Below are 20,133 nucleotides of genomic sequence, written 5' to 3' on the forward strand. Positions count from 1 at the left end.
GCCAGAACCGATGTTGGGAGGCGGGGCTGGTGGTTGGGAGGCGGGGATAGTGCTGGGCAGACTTATACGGTCTGTGCCCGGAAAAGGACAGGTACAAATCAAGGTAAGGTATACACAAAAAGTAGCACATGTGAGTTTATCTTGTTGGGCAGACTGGATGGACCACGCAGGTCTTTTTCTGTCGTCATCTACTATGTTACTATGTTACTATGTATTTAGTGAACAGTGCATAAACAGAAGTTTTAACATAGTGAATAATATGTGTGCATTACTAGGTGTGGTGGTGCATCTCTGTTCCTGTTGGCAGAAACATATCTGCATCACTGGCTGAGACATCACAAGCCTGATTTCTCTCTAGCACACAAGAAATGTTTTCATGTCCCAGCTTTCTTTGCTAGTGAACAAAGGGCCTGCCGCAGGCTAAGTAACACACTCCACCTTCCTGCACAACTCAACCCCAGTTCTACCCCTGCCTACCTCCACCTGATATAGTATGATTCCAGAAAGGAGCAGGAGATTCCCACACCTTTCTGCTTTGCTTCTCCAAAGATGAAAGCAGCACTGACAAGATGCTCTCCTTTACCATCTGCATCTGAATGGCAAAGAACAGAATCAGATTACCTGGCCCTACTTTCAGATCTGACATGATGAGAGAGACAGAAGAGAGGAGATACCTCTTCTGCCCTCAACTAACCTTGTGCTGCATCAAATGGGGAGGACAACAATGGGAAGGAAGTGGATGAAACAGGCTTGGGGGTAGGAGGAGGAGGAACATGGGGACTGGTAGATTCTTTAGAAGCTGTCATGGAGAAGGGGTAGAGGTTCTTGAGGTAAAAGGGTTCAGAGAGGAGGGGGTCAGCTGCTTGATCCACAACAGGCTTTCATTATGTGAGTGGGGGGAGGGGGAAGCTTGAGATATAGAAGGTCCCTCTTATGCACCAAAGAACCTGGAAGTCAAGACACAGGCTGACATGTTAGCCTTCTGATGCTCTCAACAACAACAAAAAACAGATTTAAGACTACTTCCTAGAGTATGGCCAACGTCTAATTTTTTGCATTAACTAGTGGGTTACTGCAAATCATACACAAATGCATTTAAATACTAATGAGCTGAGTTGCATGAATTTTCATGTAATTCTGCTCTTTAAAATATGTCTTTCTACTGTGGCAATTATTTTGCTAGAACTGTAGAATAAGTGGATGCATTACCATTAATACTGTCATTTAACATGCATTAATGTAGAAACACAAAAACAGAACATAATGGCAGATAAAGACCACACGCCCTATCCACCCTTTCCATCCATGCCAATTAAGCTCCACAATTCCTTCTTCTCCCTCAGAGAGATCCTCTGCTCTTATCCATTGCTTTCTTGAATTCAAAGGCTGTCCTCTTCTCCGCCACCTCAACTAAGATGTTGTCCAGTGCATCCACAGCCATTTATGAAAAGAAATACTTCCCTAAACTGCTCCTGACCCAACACTTATTCTATGATCCCTTAGTAAAGAGGTTCCAATGTACTTGATACAGTCTTCTCTGCAGAGAGCCATTTTAAATGGAATTAGTAAAACACTTGCTTTGCATCTACTAAGCATATAAATATTAACTATCTAGTCAGTAAACCATGCCTTTCACAGTAATTTTACTGGACCATGACAGTAGTCATTACAGAAATGCATATTTACTTTTCTTTCGAAAGGCGATGTTGGAGGACTAATCATGAAATTATTAGCCTTTCCAAATAGCTGGGATTAACCAGGGGTGGGCATAGCAGTATGGCCCTGTGCCTAAATTTAGGAACTCAGTTTTCTTTTAATTATTATTAATTAATTATTTATTTATTTATTTATTGCATTTGTATCCCACATTATCACACCTCTTTGCAGGCTCAATGTGGCTTACAATAAATCATGGATAGTGGAAATGAGAGGAGAATTGACATTTAGTGTTACAGAAGTAGCTTGGGGTAGCATGGTAATGGAAAACAAGATAGTAACATGACATAAGGCATTCTTAACATTGCTAGATATGTGTAGGGAATTCACAAGTTTTGGTTTTTGTGGTATATCTTGTCGAAGAGATGGGTCTTCAGTTGTTTGCGGAAGTTGGTCAGTTCATAGGTCGCTTTTAGGTTCCGTGGCAGTGCATTCCAGAATTGCGTGCTCATATAGGGAAAGGTTGATGCGTGCATTAGTTTATATTTTAGGCCTTTGCAGTTAGGGAAATGAAGAATAAGGAATGTATTATTATTTGTTACATTGAATGATTTATTATTTGTTACATTGGTATCCCACATTTTCCCACCTATTGGCAGGCTCAATGTGGCTTACATAGTACCGTAGCGGCGTTTGCCGGTTCCGGTCTGAACAAATACAAAGTGTGCACAAGTACAAGGTGTGGTTGTGGTAGAATTGGGTCCATATATGATAGATACATTGGGGAACATTAAACACTTTAGCAAAAATTGTGCCTGTTACTTTGTTGACTTTCTTTATTTTGCCTACTTAAAAGTTTAATGTAAAATATCCAAGAACACACTTTATTTAGGAATTTAAGAAGTGGCAAAGAACAAGAAAATAGAGAAAGCAATACAATGGCTTGAAAAATACATAACTCATGTTCTCCGTTATAAATTCTACAATTTAAGGGGCATGGTTCTATCCCAAAAAAGATGGGGCAAACCCTATTTATCTATCTGCCTATCTATATATATTAGTTGGCCATGTTGCATTTTGAGTAGTCGTCTTTTTGGTATCTCTATATGATCAATACAAGATTCTTTGGGAAAAAACTGATCACTTTCTGCTGTATTTACGTGGGCACCTTGGGAGATGTGTTCTACAGCATTTCTCTAGGTATTTTTTTTGCCAGGTCTGTCTATGCAATTGAGTGCCATGCAAAACACAAAAACCTTATATAGTATATTCTAAAAATGAAATCTGAAATCAGGGGTTAAAAACAAGCACGAAAAGTTGTACATTCTATTTACAATACTGTATCTTCATCAGAGAACGTTATCTGAAGATATTTTATGGCTTTTGCACTCTTGATTATATACTAGTGACACTACTGTCTTTATCTGCTACTTATACATGCTTTAATTGCTATCATAAACCTTTACAAAGCTTGACTAGGTAATTCCACCAGTAAGTTACATGATAAAGTAATAATAACCGGTGCTAGACCTTTCTACAATATGAAGGTAAGCTATAAAAATGTATCAAAGCACAAAATGCAACCTTCATAGATATATACATTTTAAAGGGTACTAAAGAATTAATTACCATATATAGCAAGTAACTGCTCGAGTACTGAGCCAGTAAGGGAAGTATCAGCCATACTCATTACTAGATACATCTTAAATGCTTCATTGCTAGCTTCTAACCCGAATTTCATCAAAGATTTGGAAACGGTTCTGCACAGAAAGTAAGAATGTGCTTTCCTGTGCCATTTCATGTCATTCTTAATTGGAACGACCAAGAAGTTGCCTACAATTTTTATTTTGGGGGGGAGGGGCCCTGAGTTGTCAATACTGTGCTCTATTGCTCAATAACGCATACTGTTTATGAGCAGGTGCACTATTGAAGAAGGCTGTGCTAACTATTTGAACAAGAGGGTGGACCACTGAGCAATAGGTTGCATTGTCTGAGTAATAGTGTACACTATTTGAACAAGAGGGTGCACCACTGAGAAACAGGGTGTAGCATTGAACAACAGGGTGCACTGTTTGAGCAATAGTGTATACTATTTGAACAAGAGCGTGGACCACTGAGCAATAGGGTGCATTGTTTGAGTAACAGTGTACACTATTTGAACAAGAGGGTGCACCACTGAGTAACGGGCTGGACTATTGAGCAATAGGGTGCATTGTTTGAGTAATAGTGTACACTATTTGAACAAGAGGGTGCACTACTGAGTAACAGGGTGGACCACTGAGCAATAGGGTGCATTGTTTGAGTAACAGTGTACACTATTTGAACAAGAGGGTGCACCACTGAGTAACGGGGTGGACTATTGAGCAATAGGGTGCATTGTTTGAGTAATAGGGCATACTGTTGGCTAAAGAGATTAGGGATCTTCAGCTTAGAAAAGAGATAGCTGAAGGGAGATATGATTGAGGTCTACAAAATCCTGAGTTGTGTAGAATAAGTAGAAGTAAATCGAATGGCTTGGCGACACTTAATAAAGTAACACAATGAAATACTTTACAAAAAAAATAGGAGGAAATATTTTTTCACTCAACAAATAATTAAGCTCTGGAACTCACTGCCAGAGGATATGGTTTAGCAGTTAGCACATATGGGTTTAAAAAAGGTGTGGACAAGTTCCTGGAGGAAAAGTCCATAGTCTGCTATTGAGACAGACATGGGAAAGCCATGATTACCCTGGGATTGGCAGCATTTAATCTTGCTACTATTTGGATTTCTGTCACTGTTGGAAACAGGATACTGATCTGATCCAGTATGGTTATTCTAATGTTCTTATTACAGCATAGAGTGCAGGTAAGTTGTCTATAAAAGAGAATATTATATATTTTTATTAGCAAGTTAAGGTTCATAAGCTTTACTTTGAAGCTGAGCCACCTCGCTTGGAACAGAATTGCGTTGGTGTTAGTCCTGCTCTTCATTAAGGGATCGTTTTACAAAGCCGCACTAGCGATTCTGACACGGCAAATATGACGAAGCCCAATCAGTTCCAATCAGCTTCATCACATTTGCCACAAGGGAATCGCTAGCCAGGCTTTGTCAAAAGAGCCCTAAGTTTTTTTCATTCAATAAGCACTTTCTATAAAATAACAATGGAGTTAATTTGCACAAACATTGAAATGCGACTGATGATGATTCCTTTGGAAGGCTCTTTCTGAAGTACCTTTGGTACAAACTGGAACTGAGTGGCCTCCATGCTGATGGTCCTAAAACATTTATTTATATATATTCTCTAAAAGAAATTTGAACTTGCACAAAACACTGGGTAATATTTGTTTGGTACGCTCTTATAGAATAAGCATAACTTGCAAGCCTTTTCACATTTTTAGGTGCTCTATTTTATATTTCCAATGTTGCTGTTTTACAAAATATGAAGACAGAGATATGCATGAAGATGGGTGTGGCCGAATTCTTTCCACAGCGTGAAAGTGAGGTGTTTTGTCAACAAATATTTTTGTACCTCTGATATCTTTGTATGGGAAGCTATGGTTTTAATAAAGAAGCAGCTGCCACTGCTGAACGATTAATCAATACCAGTAAGCTGACATCTTAAGAACTTGCTGAACCAAAGCCTTGCTTTCCCTCCCACGTTTACAAATAAAGTACTCACTATTTGACTAAAACCTGTCTACTTGACGGGAAAACATCAGAGTCCTATTTAAATGACATTTACAGGGGCTGAGATTTTATTCTGGCCGCCTTTCCTTATCGCTAATAATAACATCAGATTAGTGGATTTAGGCCAGTCGAGCTGCGATGCTTATTTTGATCCCTTCTTACCACAGTCCTTTCCATCTGGCTAGCCAGGCTTCCTTCTGCTTGCTGGGCCAGCGATTAGTTCTTTAATGGAGTTTCAATTAATACCATGTGGGATATCTTTACAAAGGCTTATTGTGTTGCTGGGTTCCATGTAAGTCATTTTATTTTGCAAATCTAAATACTGTTGAGCTTCAAAGATCAAGAGGCCCAGACCTATCCACTCAGATATAGGACAGAGCAGGAATTCAACCAGTGCTTCCTTTACTGCCACAAAGTCAGCAGAAAGAAAACAAGTATAAATATTAAATGTTCTTCTTATCACACTACCTTTCTGGACACATCGGACCATCCAAAGTGGCTTTCTACTTTCATTGGAGGGGGAGGGGGGGGGGGTAATGTACCAAAAATAAAACACACACAATGTTAACATGCATTGTTTTGCTGCAGGGCCCATTTTGTGCAATGGGCCTTGAGGTAAATAACACACATTAATCATGCCAGCTTACATTAACTGTTAGTAAAGGAGCCCCTAAATGTCAAACAGCCTTCCCAGCTCATTTCAGCTTTTTCAATAATCATTTGACTTCTGGCTGGACCTGAATCTCTACGGCAAGTGTGGTGCGCTGCTCTTCAAAGGGCCTGGGCTTGAGTTCAAGAAAAATATTTAGGGACCAATTCAATGATATTTCTACAAAAATTGTTTTAGTATGACAAGCTAAAATTGCCTTCACTGTCCAAATTATACAGGGGTCCTTTTACTAAGCTGTGTAAGGCTCTACGTGCACCCAACACACGCTAAAATGGAGTTACCGCCCAGCTACTGCGTGGCTCTTGTGGTAATTTCATTCTTGGCGCACGTGCGATACGCACGGCCGAAAAATGTATTTTCGGATGCGTGTATAGGACGCGCGCCAAGTGGCATTTGGCGCGCATAGGTCATTACCGCCTGGTTACTGCATGAGACTTTGCCGTTAGATCAACTGCTGGCGGTAAGGTTGCAGACCCAAAATGGACGCGCGGCAATTTTGATTTTGCCACACGTCCATTTTCGGCAAAAAGTTTTAAAAGGCCTTTTTTACAGGCAGGCTGCAACTACTGCAAGCCATTTAGTTAAAGGACCCCTAAGATAATGATAGGCAGACTGATGAAAAACCAATTGTTTTAATGTGCTAGAGAAAAATTAATGACTGACTATCAATGTGGCAGCTCAGAATACTAGTTATCACCTGGAGGCAATGTTGCACATCCTCAGTGCAGCGCTTCTCCCTGCATAAAAAGAAGGCGAGGTCCTGCTCACAATGTCAGGACCTTGTGCAGGGAGGGGAGAGGAACTGGACTTGGGCATGGGGAAATTGTTTGAGGTGCACATGATTATTAGACAGTTTGCATGCTGAGTCTTATGCTTTTTCTTTCCTTGGTTGTTTCCCTTCCTATTGTTTGGTCTTTGTCCTCTGGTGTGATTGGCGGGGCTGTGTACATGCTGACTTTGGGCCCTGTTTACTAAGGTGCGCTAGCGTTTTTAGCGCGCACTAATGCTAGAGACACCCATAGGAATATATGGGTATCTCTAGCGTTAGCGCACACTAAATTTTAGCAAACACTAAAAACTCTAGAGCACTTACAACGTGGCTTAGTAATCAGGGCCCTTCGTGTCTAAAGCTTTGCTACTCTAAGGGCAAGTCTATGAAGTGGCACCTAGAGGGCACCTATGTGGATCCTAAACTATCGAGTAAAGTAGGTGCCCACTTTCCTTTACAGAATACTAACATAACTGGGTATATATGCACATATGTCCAAGCACGTACATCAGGCATAGAGCTCTGCCCAGATTCAATTCACATGTACCTCCACAGGTACCTCCACTTACAAACTATGCTGCTCTTGGTTTATGTTAGCTAGGTTCATAGGAGACAGGGGGAGGGGAGGTTGTGCCTCTAACCAAAAAATGCCACCTGAATAGTTAAAACGGTTACTGTATTTTCACATAAATAACATGCCCACGTATGTAACACGCACATGCATATAGAACATGGAAATGACATATTAAAGTTAAAAAAAATGATATAACATGCTCCCACATATAAAGTGGTACCAAACTGACTTATCCATTCAGAGAACAGACAAATATAACACATGGTGGATCCACACAGCGACAGTAGCACACATTTTGATTTTCATAGCTATTATCAAGATAAAAGGAATTTCATAATTTGCATCCAGCTTATGCCCTAATCCATTGTTCTTTGAATGACAAGTGCGACCAGTAAAAAAAAAAAAAGATATAATACGCCTACGCAAATAGGGCCAGTTTCTATATAAGGCGCCTAAAAAATCCATGTGATAAACATTTCTGCCTATGCGTATTTTATAAACGGTGCCCAGATTTAGGCGCAGTATATAGAATATGGGAGGAGTGGCCTAGTGATTAGGGTGGTGCACTTTGGTCCTGGGGAACTGAGGAACTGAGTTCGATTCCCACTTCAGGCACTAGGCAGCTCCTTGTGACTCTGAGCAAGTCACTTAACCCTCCATTGCCCCATGTAAGCTGCATTGAGCCTGCCATGAGTGGGAAAGCGCAGGATACAAATGTAACAAAAATAAAATAGATACTATTGGAGATTCTACATGGAATGTTGTGCTATTCCACTAGCAACATTCCATGTAGAAGGCTGCGCAGGCTTCTGTTTCTGTGAGTCTGACGTCCTGCACGTCAGACTCACAGAAGCAGAAGCCTGCGCGGCCACATTGGTGATCTGCAAGGGCCGACTTCTATATGGAATGTTGCTAGTGGAATAGCAACATTCCATGTAGAATCTCAAATAGTAGCAACAGTGGAGGAGTAGCCTAGTGGTTAGGGTGGTGGACTTTCAGTTCCTGAGGAACTGAGTTCAATTCCCACCAGGCACAGGCAGCTCCTTGTGACTCTGGGCAAGTCACTTAACCTTCCATTGCCCCATGTAAGCCGCATTGAGCCTGCCATGAGTGGGAAAGCGCGGGGTACAAATGTAACAAAAAAAATACGCACCTCCATTTACACAAATGAAAATGTGACATAAATCTCTGCACGTAGATTTATTTATTTATTTAGCACATTTATACCCCACTTTTTCCCACAGATGTGCAGGCTCAAAGTGGCTTACGATGTAATGATAAGGCTATCGCCAGATCCGGTGTTATACATTTACAATCAAATGAGATAGGATAGAAGGAACAAGGTAAGAAGAAAGAGGGAAAGGGCAAGAGTGTCTAAAATGGTCCATGAAAATGTTATTTGGAAGGACTGTTGGTGATATGATGGATCACTGGGCCATGTTCTATAACAATGCATGTAAATTTAGGAACGCCCACGGAATGCCCATTTCCCCGCCCATAGCCACACCCCATTTGAACTGCATACATTAGAATTTAGGCACAGTTCATTACAGAATACGCTTATTGAGTTGAGGGAGTAAATTCTAATTATTGCCAATTAGTGCTCATTATTGCTTGTTAAGTGCTGTTATCAATGCTGATTAGCTTGTTAAGCCAATTAAGTTACATGCATTATTATGGAATACGCCTGGATTTTGGCGTGGATCTCTTGGCGAGCTATATAGAATCTGGCAGGCAATGTGCAGAGGCCAAACATTTTTGCAAACAAAAACATGTACCCCAAATTCTATAAATGGCACTCAAAATTACGCGTACAAATGTGAGGTGTATGCCCAAATTGCATGCGCAATTTAATTAACAAGCAAATCAGCACCAATAATTAGCTGCTAACAATCAATTATGGGGGTTAATTGCCAACAATTTGCATTTATGCGCGCATCTTCCTAGTCAGTATTCTATAAAGATGCGGGCATACATTTTCAAGCCCGGATCTGAAAAGGGGACGTGGCCAGTTGAGGAGTATGGGCGGATCAGGGCATTCCTAGAATTTACGCGCACCGATATAGAATACCGCAGATCCGCGCCTAAATTAGGCACAAGCATTTACACCGAGTTTCAGTTGCTGTAAATCCTCACGCCTACAGTTGGGTACAGATCCCAACGATAAGCACTATTCTATAAACGGCCCTCAACTTGGAATGCCATTTATAGAATGCTCATCTTTTTCGACACCCAAATTTGGGCAACATTTACTGAATTTGGCACATAATGTAAATCGATATATGTATCTAGCTTCTCCTACTCCTGGACGCAAGCATGGAATGCATTACCAAGTGCCATAAAAACAACGCAAGATTTGGTAACCTTCCGGAAACTACTAAAGACCAACCCGTTTAATGAGACTTATCACAAAGGTCCTTCATAATTGAATTGACACCAAGACTTTGACCTGAACAAGTTATCTTTGATCTCTTACTATTTGTTCACATTATTCACCATGATATTTGTTTACTATAATCAAAATGTCTTCCTTGAATGTTTCACATTAACCTAGTTCACCTGAAATGATTTATATACCTTTTTTTACTTCTAATTTATGTTATATTTCTCTACTTTAAATGCAATAATGTTCTGTATCTCTCCTTTTGGTAATGGCGCCTGTCATTACGGCATAATGTAAGCCACATTGAGCCTGCAAAGAGGTGGGAAAATGTGGGATACAAATGCAATAAATAAATACATAAATAAATAATGTATGCATTATGGAACCAAATTCTATAAATGGCACCAAAAGACTGGTGCTGAAAAAAAAAACAGCACTTAGCGCTATTCTATAAATGGCGCTCAAAATTAGATGCCATTTACAGAATAGTACTTAATACCAGGATCAGTGACTAATTTTAGTCACAAGCATGAACACTATCTATCGCAAAATTAGATGCAGATCCCTCTTATTCTATAACAACGCTCATAAATTGTGGGAACGCCCCTGATCCATCCATGACCCACCCATGGCCATGCCCCCTTTTTGGAGTTGTGCGTAAATTTCAGTTAATGCCAATTAGCGCCGATAATTGATTGTTAGGACCCAATTATCTGTGCTAACTGATTCATTATTCAATTTACTTTTCAACATTTTTTATTGATGACAATTCAAAGAACACACTTCCAATTATCATGAGTATATCAACTTCAAATACAAACATGTACTCGCCCCCCCCCCAAAAAAAACAAGAAAAACAGCTTACACAGGTCATCATCATCTTTTTCCCCCTCCCCACCCCCTCTTTTTTAACTCTCTATATTATACCCAGCAGTTATTGTAACACTTCATCCGAAACACCCTTCAACTAATTCCCACTACCATATATTATGAACAAACCCTCTGAATGCTAATAATTACAGCAGCAAAATATCTACCCTTTCTCGCTCTTACCCAATCAACCCACCCATCCATCCCCACTTTCCCCGATTAGTATTGTCCACATTATATTGTTCCACATTTGTCTCTTTCCCCCATCCCCTCCCCCCTTCTCTGCCCCATTTCTCCCTCTCCTCCCCCCTCCCAAATTCATATCCCCTTCAAACTCTTGCCCCCCCCTCCTTTACCTATTAGGTATCTATTTCACAAATCACAATGTGTCAACAATAAGGCTTCTTCCTCTGGAGCTAAGACTAGACAGGTACGGGTACTATATCACCAAATATTCTTTCCTCCGCCTAGGGGATCCCCTGGCATCTCTTGCTTCCCAAGTCGCCAGCAAGTGCACTTGATTCCTCCAATGCCAGTGCATGTGCCCAAATTTGCACACACACAATTTAAAGTGCCATTTATAGAATTTGGGGGTACATGCATAAAAATATGGTATATCAAATTGAAGATGAACACCAGAAAGTTGTGGTGAAAGCTAATGGGGGTAAATCTATAAGGAGCCACCTACTTATATTTAGATGGCAAATACACATACTTGCCAGTATTCTAGTCATTTACAGTGGTGGAAATAAGTATTTGATCCCTTGCTGATTTTGTAAGTTTGCCCACTGACAAAGACATGAGCAGCCCATAATTGAAGGGTAGGTTATTGGTAACAGTGAGAGATAGCACATCACAAATTAAATCCGGAAAATCACATTGTGGAAAGTATATGAATTTATTTGCATTCTGCAGAGGGAAATAAGTATTTGATCCCCCACCAACCAGTAAGAGATCTGGCCCCTACAGACCAGGTAGATGCTCCAAATCAACTCGTTACCTGCATGACAGACAGCTGTCGGCAATGGTCACCTGTATGAAAGACACCTGTCCACAGACTCAGTGAATCAGTCAGACTCTAACCTCTACAAAATGGCCAAGAGCAAGGAGCTGTCTAAGGATGTCAGGGACAAGATCATACACCTGCACAAGGCTGGAATGGGCTACAAAACCATCAGTAAGACGCTGGGCGAGAAGGAGACAACTGTTGGTGCCATAGTAAGAAAATGGAAGAAGTACAAAATGACTGTCAATCGACAAAGATCTGGGGCTCCACGCAAAATCTCACCTCGTGGGGTATCCTTGATCATGAGGAAGGTTAGAAATCAGCCTACAACTACAAGGGGGGAACTTGTCAATGATCTCAAGGCAGCTGGGACCACTGTCACCACGAAAACCATTGGTAACACATTACGACATAACGGATTGCAATCCTGCAGTGCCCGCAAGGTCCCCCTGCTCCGGAAGGCACATGTGACGGCCCGTCTGAAGTTTGCCAGTGAACACCTGGATGATGCCGAGAGTGATTGGGAGAAGGTGCTGTGGTCAGATGAGACAAAAATTGAGCTCTTTGGCATGAACTCAACTCGCCGTGTTTGGAGGAAGAGAAATGCTGCCTATGACCCAAAGAACACCGTCCCCACTGTCAAGCATGGAGGTGGAAATGTTATGTTTTGGGGGTGTTTCTCTGCTAAGGGCACAGGACTACTTCACCGCATCAATGGGAGAATGGATGGGGCCAATGTACCGTACAATTCTGAGTGACAACCTCCTTCCCTCCGCCAGGGCCTTAAAAATGGGTCGTGGCTGGGTCTTCCAGCACGACAATGACCCAAAACATACAGCCAAGGCAACAAAGGAGTGGCTCAGGAAGAAGCACATTAGGGTCATGGAGTGGCCTAGCCAGTCACCAGACCTTAATCCCATTGAAAACTTATGGAGGGAGCTGAAGCTGCGAGTTGCCAAGCGACAGCCCAGAACTCTTAATGATTTAGAGATGATCTGCAAAGAGGAGTGGACCAAAATTCCTCCTGACATGTGTGCAAACCTCATCATCAACTACAGAAGACGTCTGACCGCTGTGCTTGCCAACAAGGGTTTTGCCACCAAGTATTAGGTCTTGTTTGCCAGAGGGATTAAATACTTATTTCCCTCTGCAGAATGCAAATAAATTCATATACTTTCCACAATGGGATTTTCCGGATTTAATTTGTGATGTGCTATCTCTCACTGTTACCAATAACCTACCCTTCAATTATGGGCTGCTCATGTCTTTGTCAGTGGGCAAACTTACAAAATCAGCAAGGGATCAAATACTTATTTCCACCACTGTACATGTGTATGTGAAACCTACGTATGTAAATGACAATATTCTGGCTACTCACTATTCTGTAAGTACTTTGCAGGTGGGCATTCACATGGGTGGAGTTTGCGTGGGACACTGGCAGCAGTGGCTGCCCTACCACTAGGCCAACCAAGGAGGAGGCCTCTGGTGACAATCTTCTGAAGCAGCATCACCCCCACCCTCCCTTCCTCAATCTCCTTCCCCAAATTTACCTTTTCTTTTCTTGTTTTTCAAAAGGTGGCAATGGCGGCATCAGTAGCAGTAGTGATTCTCATAGGCAGGGCTGCCAGTCCCAGCCCCTTCTCTCTATTGTGGCCTGCCTCTCTGACCTAACTTCCTGTTTCCTCGGAGATGGGCCGAAGTAGAGAGAATGGGCCGGGACTGGCGACAGGGCAGCCCATGGGAATTGCTGCCACCTCCAGCCTTTGAAAAACAGAAAAAGAAAAGGTAAATTCAAGGAATGGGGTTGGGGGAAGGAAGGGAGAATGTCAGACCATGGCCGGGGAGGAGGGGCGGTGGCGGCAGAGCCGGGGCGGCAGCTCATTCCTCGCCTCAGGTGGCAGATTGTCTTGGTGCATAATTATTCATGCAGATTCTAGAATACTGTGATTTTACATGTGTTCTTCAACAATCTAGGAATGAGCTCTATGACTGGTTATGGTGCTTGTATCTAAAACGTACTCACCTATTTCACCTTGTACACTAGAAACCTAAAAAGAAAAGCAAATACCTACTTTTCTTTATAGAATAGATCAGAAGTTGTGTGTAACTGGTGCCCTTCTGCTACGTGCAGTAAATGCAGGACAGATGCTGCGCACGCCTCCTGCACTTACCACTAAGGCTTTGCATTTACCATGTGCTAGTTTTTGCTAACCTGCAGGTAAGTGCAACTCTTACCGACCTTTAGAAAAAAGGGCCCCCTAGTTTGTAAGAAATTCAAATTTATTATTAGGATTTATTTACTGTCTTTTAACAGGAGTTGTGTAGTTATGACAATACTCATGCCACAGCAATATACCATTCCTAGGTAAGTGCAAATATAATTTAGAGACCCTTTCATTAGGCTGACCTAAGACTAATCTTTGGCAAATCCAAATTTGAAAGTTCAAAGCCCCTTTGAGAGAAATTGCACTGGCTCCCAATAAAGGAACGAATTAACTTCAAAATCTGCTCCCTAGTCCACAGGGAGAAGCCCCAGGATACATGAACACCCTAATCAATCTTCCAGCTAGGAATACATCAAGCACATCCCGTTCATTCCTAAATCTCCATTATCCTACCTGTAACGACCTCAAATATAAATCCACTTATGCTTCGTCCTTTTCCTTTATCAGCACCCAATTACGGAATGCACTGCCAAAAGCTGTCAAAACTACTCAAAACCATCTCAACTTTAGGAAATTACTCGAGACCAGCCTATTCCGGAAGGCTTACCCCCAGGCTCCAACATAAAGCCCAAAGTCCTTCAAAACAGCATATAAATGGACTATTTTGGACTCTTACCTTTACCCTTTTCCCCTTTATACCCTGTTCTTTATATCCACTCTGACCACCATAATCTATTGTATTTGTATAACTACTGGACTGGCGATAGCCTTTTCGGTCTATTGTAAGCCACATTGAGCCTGCAAACTTGTGGGAAAATGTGGGGTATAAATGTGATAAATAAATAAATAAATAATGGGCTTAGCATGTCCTTACACAGGACTTTCCCATGCACTAAGCCCATTTTTAAAACACCCTTCAAAGAGGGCTTTCCCTCATTTTTTAATATATGGCCGTGTGCTAATGTCAGCATTCGCATGCAGACATTGGAAAACAATTACCGTGGGAGCATTATTGTCCATTATGTAGGCGGTGCTAAGGACTCCTGCACTATGGATACACTAACCAGTTAGAGCTGCGGTGATGTCAGCATGCTAGCTGATTACCGTATCCATGCCTATTCTCCGCCCCTGACAACTGCCCTCCAAAAATGTATTTTTTAAATAATTGCACGCGCTTAGCATGAGCAGATAAAGAAATTAACATGGAACCCTTTAGCGTCTCCTACATTAGGCCATTTTTGTTGTGCTAGGTGTGCATTAGCTTCTAATGCAGTTCTGTAAAAGGGCCCCTTAGTCTAAGAGTTCCAACAGGTGAAGAAAAGGCACATAGGAATTTGGTGCTGGGGGTGGGGGGTTATTTATGCACACGTCTGTGGTGGAATGGATGACATTATGACATTAGTCAACCTTTTATACCCAACTCCAAGTGTTTCTTAACAATATTCTTACATAGATTTCAAGGGGATTTGAGTAATGGATCTGTCAGATAACCATGTCACCACCATTCAGGCTTTATATATGAACCAGGCATTTCTTCTTATGGTGGGCATGTATTCCTCATTGATCCATACTTTTTAATATTTAAACTTTCACCCATCATTTTAAATCTTAAATGTTCTATCTTGTAATAAAATTACATTTAGCTTATCTAAATCTTCCGTTCTTTTTTCTTTTTTTGTTTATTTCTTATATAAATTGAGTTCAGAGATGTTCATTAATCCGACATGAACTCATGTTTCGCACAAACTGCTGTGTCAAGGTACATCTCCGCATGCTTGGAGGGAGGGACAAAGACGGAGCCATTACTCAAATCCCCTTGAAATCTATATAAGAATATTGTTAAGAAACACTTGGAGTTGGGTATAAAATATTGTCTATGAAGAACCCCCTCCATGAAATATAATATTGATACTGGGACTAGTAGATAGATTATGACATTAGTGGCATATCTATCTATAATGTGATAAATATTTAGCCAGCGGCAGTGACTGTTTTCCTGATCGCCGCTAGCGTTATTCCCGAATATTCAATGCCAGACCATGACCAGCCTTCGGCAATGAATATCCAGTTTATGTGGAACTGGTTAAGTCGATATTCAGAACGTAAGCAGCGATGGGTTACCGCATAAAGGGCCTCTTTTACTAAAGTGCGCTAGCGATTCCCGTGAAGCAAATGAGATGCAGCCCATTCAAAAAGATAGGATTGACATTTATGGGGTCCCATTATGGCCAATTAAGTGCTGAATATCGACCAGAATGTTTTTTTCCTCCTCCTGCACACCCTACATACTGATCCTTGGGATGTTATGGATATCTTGAATTTTGCCAAATATGTTCCAAATAATCTGTGTTTACAACAGATGGTCTTGCTTCTTTTTGTATACATCATTCCTCCAGATGCCAAAAAGAATTTGGATGAATCAAACTTGCAATATATACTCGGTAAAGGGAAAATTGAATTGTTTTCTTAATAGTGAACGATTGCAGCCAGCTTCAAGACACATTCTCTTTTGCATTTTCTGTTCAACAGTACAATTAAACTGTATTAAGGCATCAATAATATGGAAAACTCTGCATCAAAATATTGATCTACTTTACATATTTATGCATGTCATAAAGATGTTGGAATCCCAACTATGACACAGTATCTATTGATTTCCAAGGGTCATATGAAGGACAGCAAAGAAATGCCTTTCACTAAAAAGATTCAGTACAGAATTAATACATTTAATTGGAAAAATCACATTTCTGCAATCCAAGTGTGCAGGATTTATTCTGAAATGTTTATTTCTGCATTAAAAAAATTATAGGTCTTCATGTTCTTTAAACAATACTCTTAGCCTGTTAAAAAGTCAACAGACGCTGCTCCCAAGGACACGGAACAACTTGATGATGTCATCTTGGCTGCCAGACGCAACCCACAAGGGAGCTCTTGACAAAGAAATGTTGGCAAAGCAATGGCTGTTTTTGGAATCCACATTTGTTTAGTCTCTTTCTTCAATTATAAAAATGCCTATTTAGTGAAAGGTTAAGAGTCAAAAGCTTCCATCTTTCTTAAACTACTGACACACAAAACCTCAGGATTCCTCCATCTCGCTTCAGTTATCCCCACATCTCCCACGGGGAAAGAGCACTTCTTGCTGTGAGATCAGCTATTGTTACTCAGCTTTCATAATGCAAACAGTTAGATGGCAAGACATTTTCACACAATAAAAATGTGAGAATGATCTTTATTGCACTGTACATGAAAGTTTTCCTTTAATGACTACACATGATATGTCAAACTAATCAATCTGCACAACAGAGAAGAATGAGAAGAGCCCTGTAGAAGTTTATGTGTGGACAAAGTCTTTGTGATGTTCTTCAATCCAGGCAAGAGAGGACATTTTTGTCCATAGTGTTAGGACCCATGTCTGAATTGTGAGCGCTCATTTACCCTTCTTTATGCATGTTCATTGATAATGATGAAGCCACTATTTAGTGGTCTGAGAACCGCATAATTTACCCCTTCCATTGTGGCACCAGCACGTCAATCAGTTTGCAAACACAATACTCATCGTACCTGACATGGTGCCTTCAGCTCCTGCCCCTTATGAAACAGAAAGCTTGAAAGGAGTGGGGCCTGTTGGACCTTCTGCATGAGCTGATATAAAAGGCTCTATACTATGCATGAAGAGTGTTGTGTCAGCAAGCTGACTGACTTGCTGGTGCTGCTGTGGAAGGGCTAAGGAAGGGAAGGGAAGCCACTGAACACCTTGGGGGAAGAGTGAGAGATGCTGAACATAGACATGTTGATTGCCATGACTGTGCCACCCACAAATTGTATCACCCTAGACAGATGTCTAGCATGCATAGTAGTCAGGCTGGTCCTGCTTTGGGATCAGAATAGAGATATCCAGGTCAGAATGTCCTCAGTTAGAGCAGTTTTTTAGAAAAGGAATTGCTAACATAGGGGCTTTTTTACTAAGCCGCGTAAACATCTATGCACGCCCAACACACACCAAAATGGAATTACCACCCACTACCGCATGGCTCTTGTGGTAATATCATTTTTGACGCGCGTCCAATATGCGCATCTGAAAAATATGTTTTCATTTTCGGACACGCGTAACAGATGTGCACCAAGTGAAATTTGACACGCTTAGGTCATTACCACTTGGATTCTTTACCACTAGGTCAGTGGCTGGCGGTAAGGTCTCAGAGCCAAAATGGACATGCGGCAATTTGATTTTGCCGCACAGCCATTTTTGGGAAAAAAAGGCCTTTTTAATAGGCGCGCTGAAAAATGGATTGGCGCACGCCCAAAACCCATGCCTACACAAGCCATTTTCCAGTGTGCCTTTGTAAAAGGACCCCATAGAGCCTTCTCTAAAATACATGCAAGAATGCATGTTTATCTGTCAGCACATGCCATATTACAAAGTTACAAGCTGAGAAAATGAATGACACGGACACGGCAACTTCCATGTGAAACTACTGGCAGATACATGTGGAAGTGGAAGTATCACAACTCCCATGTAGAGTTGACCATTATATAAATCTACACATGCAAGTGCAGTCAAATAAGTAGTGAGGTGGACAAAATCTAAGTGGGATGAAAGAGAATGACTTCTTCAATCCATCATGTAAAGACCTGGACAAAACGAGCACTTTATTAAAACTTGCACATGGAACATTTTCCCCATACATATGTATTTTCTTGTGAACTGAGGAATTTGCATGTAGATTTTAGCCCCACCCAAGCCCAACTCCATTGAAATCTCTACATAATGTGGATTTCCACATGTAAATAGTGGCTTTACACGAGTAAATGTCAGTATTTCCACATGGAAATCACGAACAGGGCTTTTAACCACCTTATATAGATAGTGGATGAATAGTGCTACTATCCATACAAGTGGTTAGCTGGTCCCTGGATCACCACCAATCCCACCCAATTATAATTTCCATTTACCATCTGAAACATCACTACGTGCAAACAATAAATTGGTGAACAACCCAAGCAAAACACAACATCTGGGCACACATGGATTTATATGGCCAAATTTTAACCTTTAGATGGCCTGAAATGTTTAGATCAGTGTTTCCCAAATCGGTCCTGGAGAACCCCCTTGCCAGTCAAGTTTTCAGGACATCCACAATCAGTGGTGTTCCTGGGGGGGGGGGGGCGGTGGGTGCGGTCCGTCCCGGGTGCACGCCGCTGGGGGGGGGGGTGCCACACGCCTGTCGGCGCCACTCGTTCCGTGCTCCCTCTGCCCCGGAACAGGTTACTTCCTGTTCCGGGGCAGAGGGAGCATGGAACGAGCGACGCCGACAGGCGCGCGCCCCCCCCCCCCCCCAGCAGGTAAAAATGCACCCGGGAGGTGTCGTTTCATCGGGGGGGGGTAGAAGATATCGTTTCGCCGGGGTGGGGGTGTATCGCCAATCCGCCCCGGGTGTCAGCCGCCCTAGGAACACCACTGTCCACAATGAATATGCATGAGATTGATTTGCATACATTGCCTCCAATGTATGCAAATCTCTTTCATGCATATTCATTGTGGATATCCTGAAAACCTGACTGGCAAGGGGGTTCTCCAGGACCGACTTGGGGAAACACTGGTTTAGATCACAGGAATTATGCTGTCCACACCTACAGCTGGCTACATCAGTGCTTTTTAAAACTGACCTCAACAAGTGTAATTTGTTGCTGTGACCTGCTGATGTCTTTCTTACAGCCATGGACTGCACTGGAGTGCTATAATGCAAGCACATCGCTCCACCAGGGCAGTTATCAAGTGCAGCTTTGAACTCTTGAAAATGAATATTTGTCCCCTCATTCTAGAACTTTAGCAGCACATAAATATAAGCATGATTTGGCCACTAAAATAATACACTGCTAACACTTACACGTGTAAATACTATGCCTGTGATTCACACTCTTCTATAATTTTGACACACAACAGCACAGGTGGCCAGAGCATGGGTATAGCATAGGCGGAGCTCCCATTTACACGTTACTTAAAGAATATCGTAAGTTGTATGCTAAAGAGCCGCAATCAGGCAAATATTTATGCCGACAGACAGGGCTAAGTGGGCGGACCTAATTGTAGTCCGGTCGATGATGATATGTTCTAGTATTCCAACAATATGTTCTAGTATCCGAACAATTAATGATCATTTAGCTTTCAGGAAAATGCTATAGACCCATTTCTTCAAGACAGTTTATTCACCTGACCCTACTTAGATTTAAACTTTATCTCCTAATCTTGGTCCTGATGACTATTATACCTCAGACTATATTTCCCAGTCTCCTTATGCCCTTACCTCTTCCTATTCCATCCTTTGCCCTTTATCTTTTCTTCTCCATCCTCCCTCTCCTTACCCCTCCCA

The sequence above is a fragment of the Microcaecilia unicolor genome, chromosome 7 (genome assembly GCF_901765095.1).
Source record: "Microcaecilia unicolor chromosome 7, aMicUni1.1, whole genome shotgun sequence".
NCBI lineage: Eukaryota > Metazoa > Chordata > Amphibia > Gymnophiona > Siphonopidae > Microcaecilia > Microcaecilia unicolor.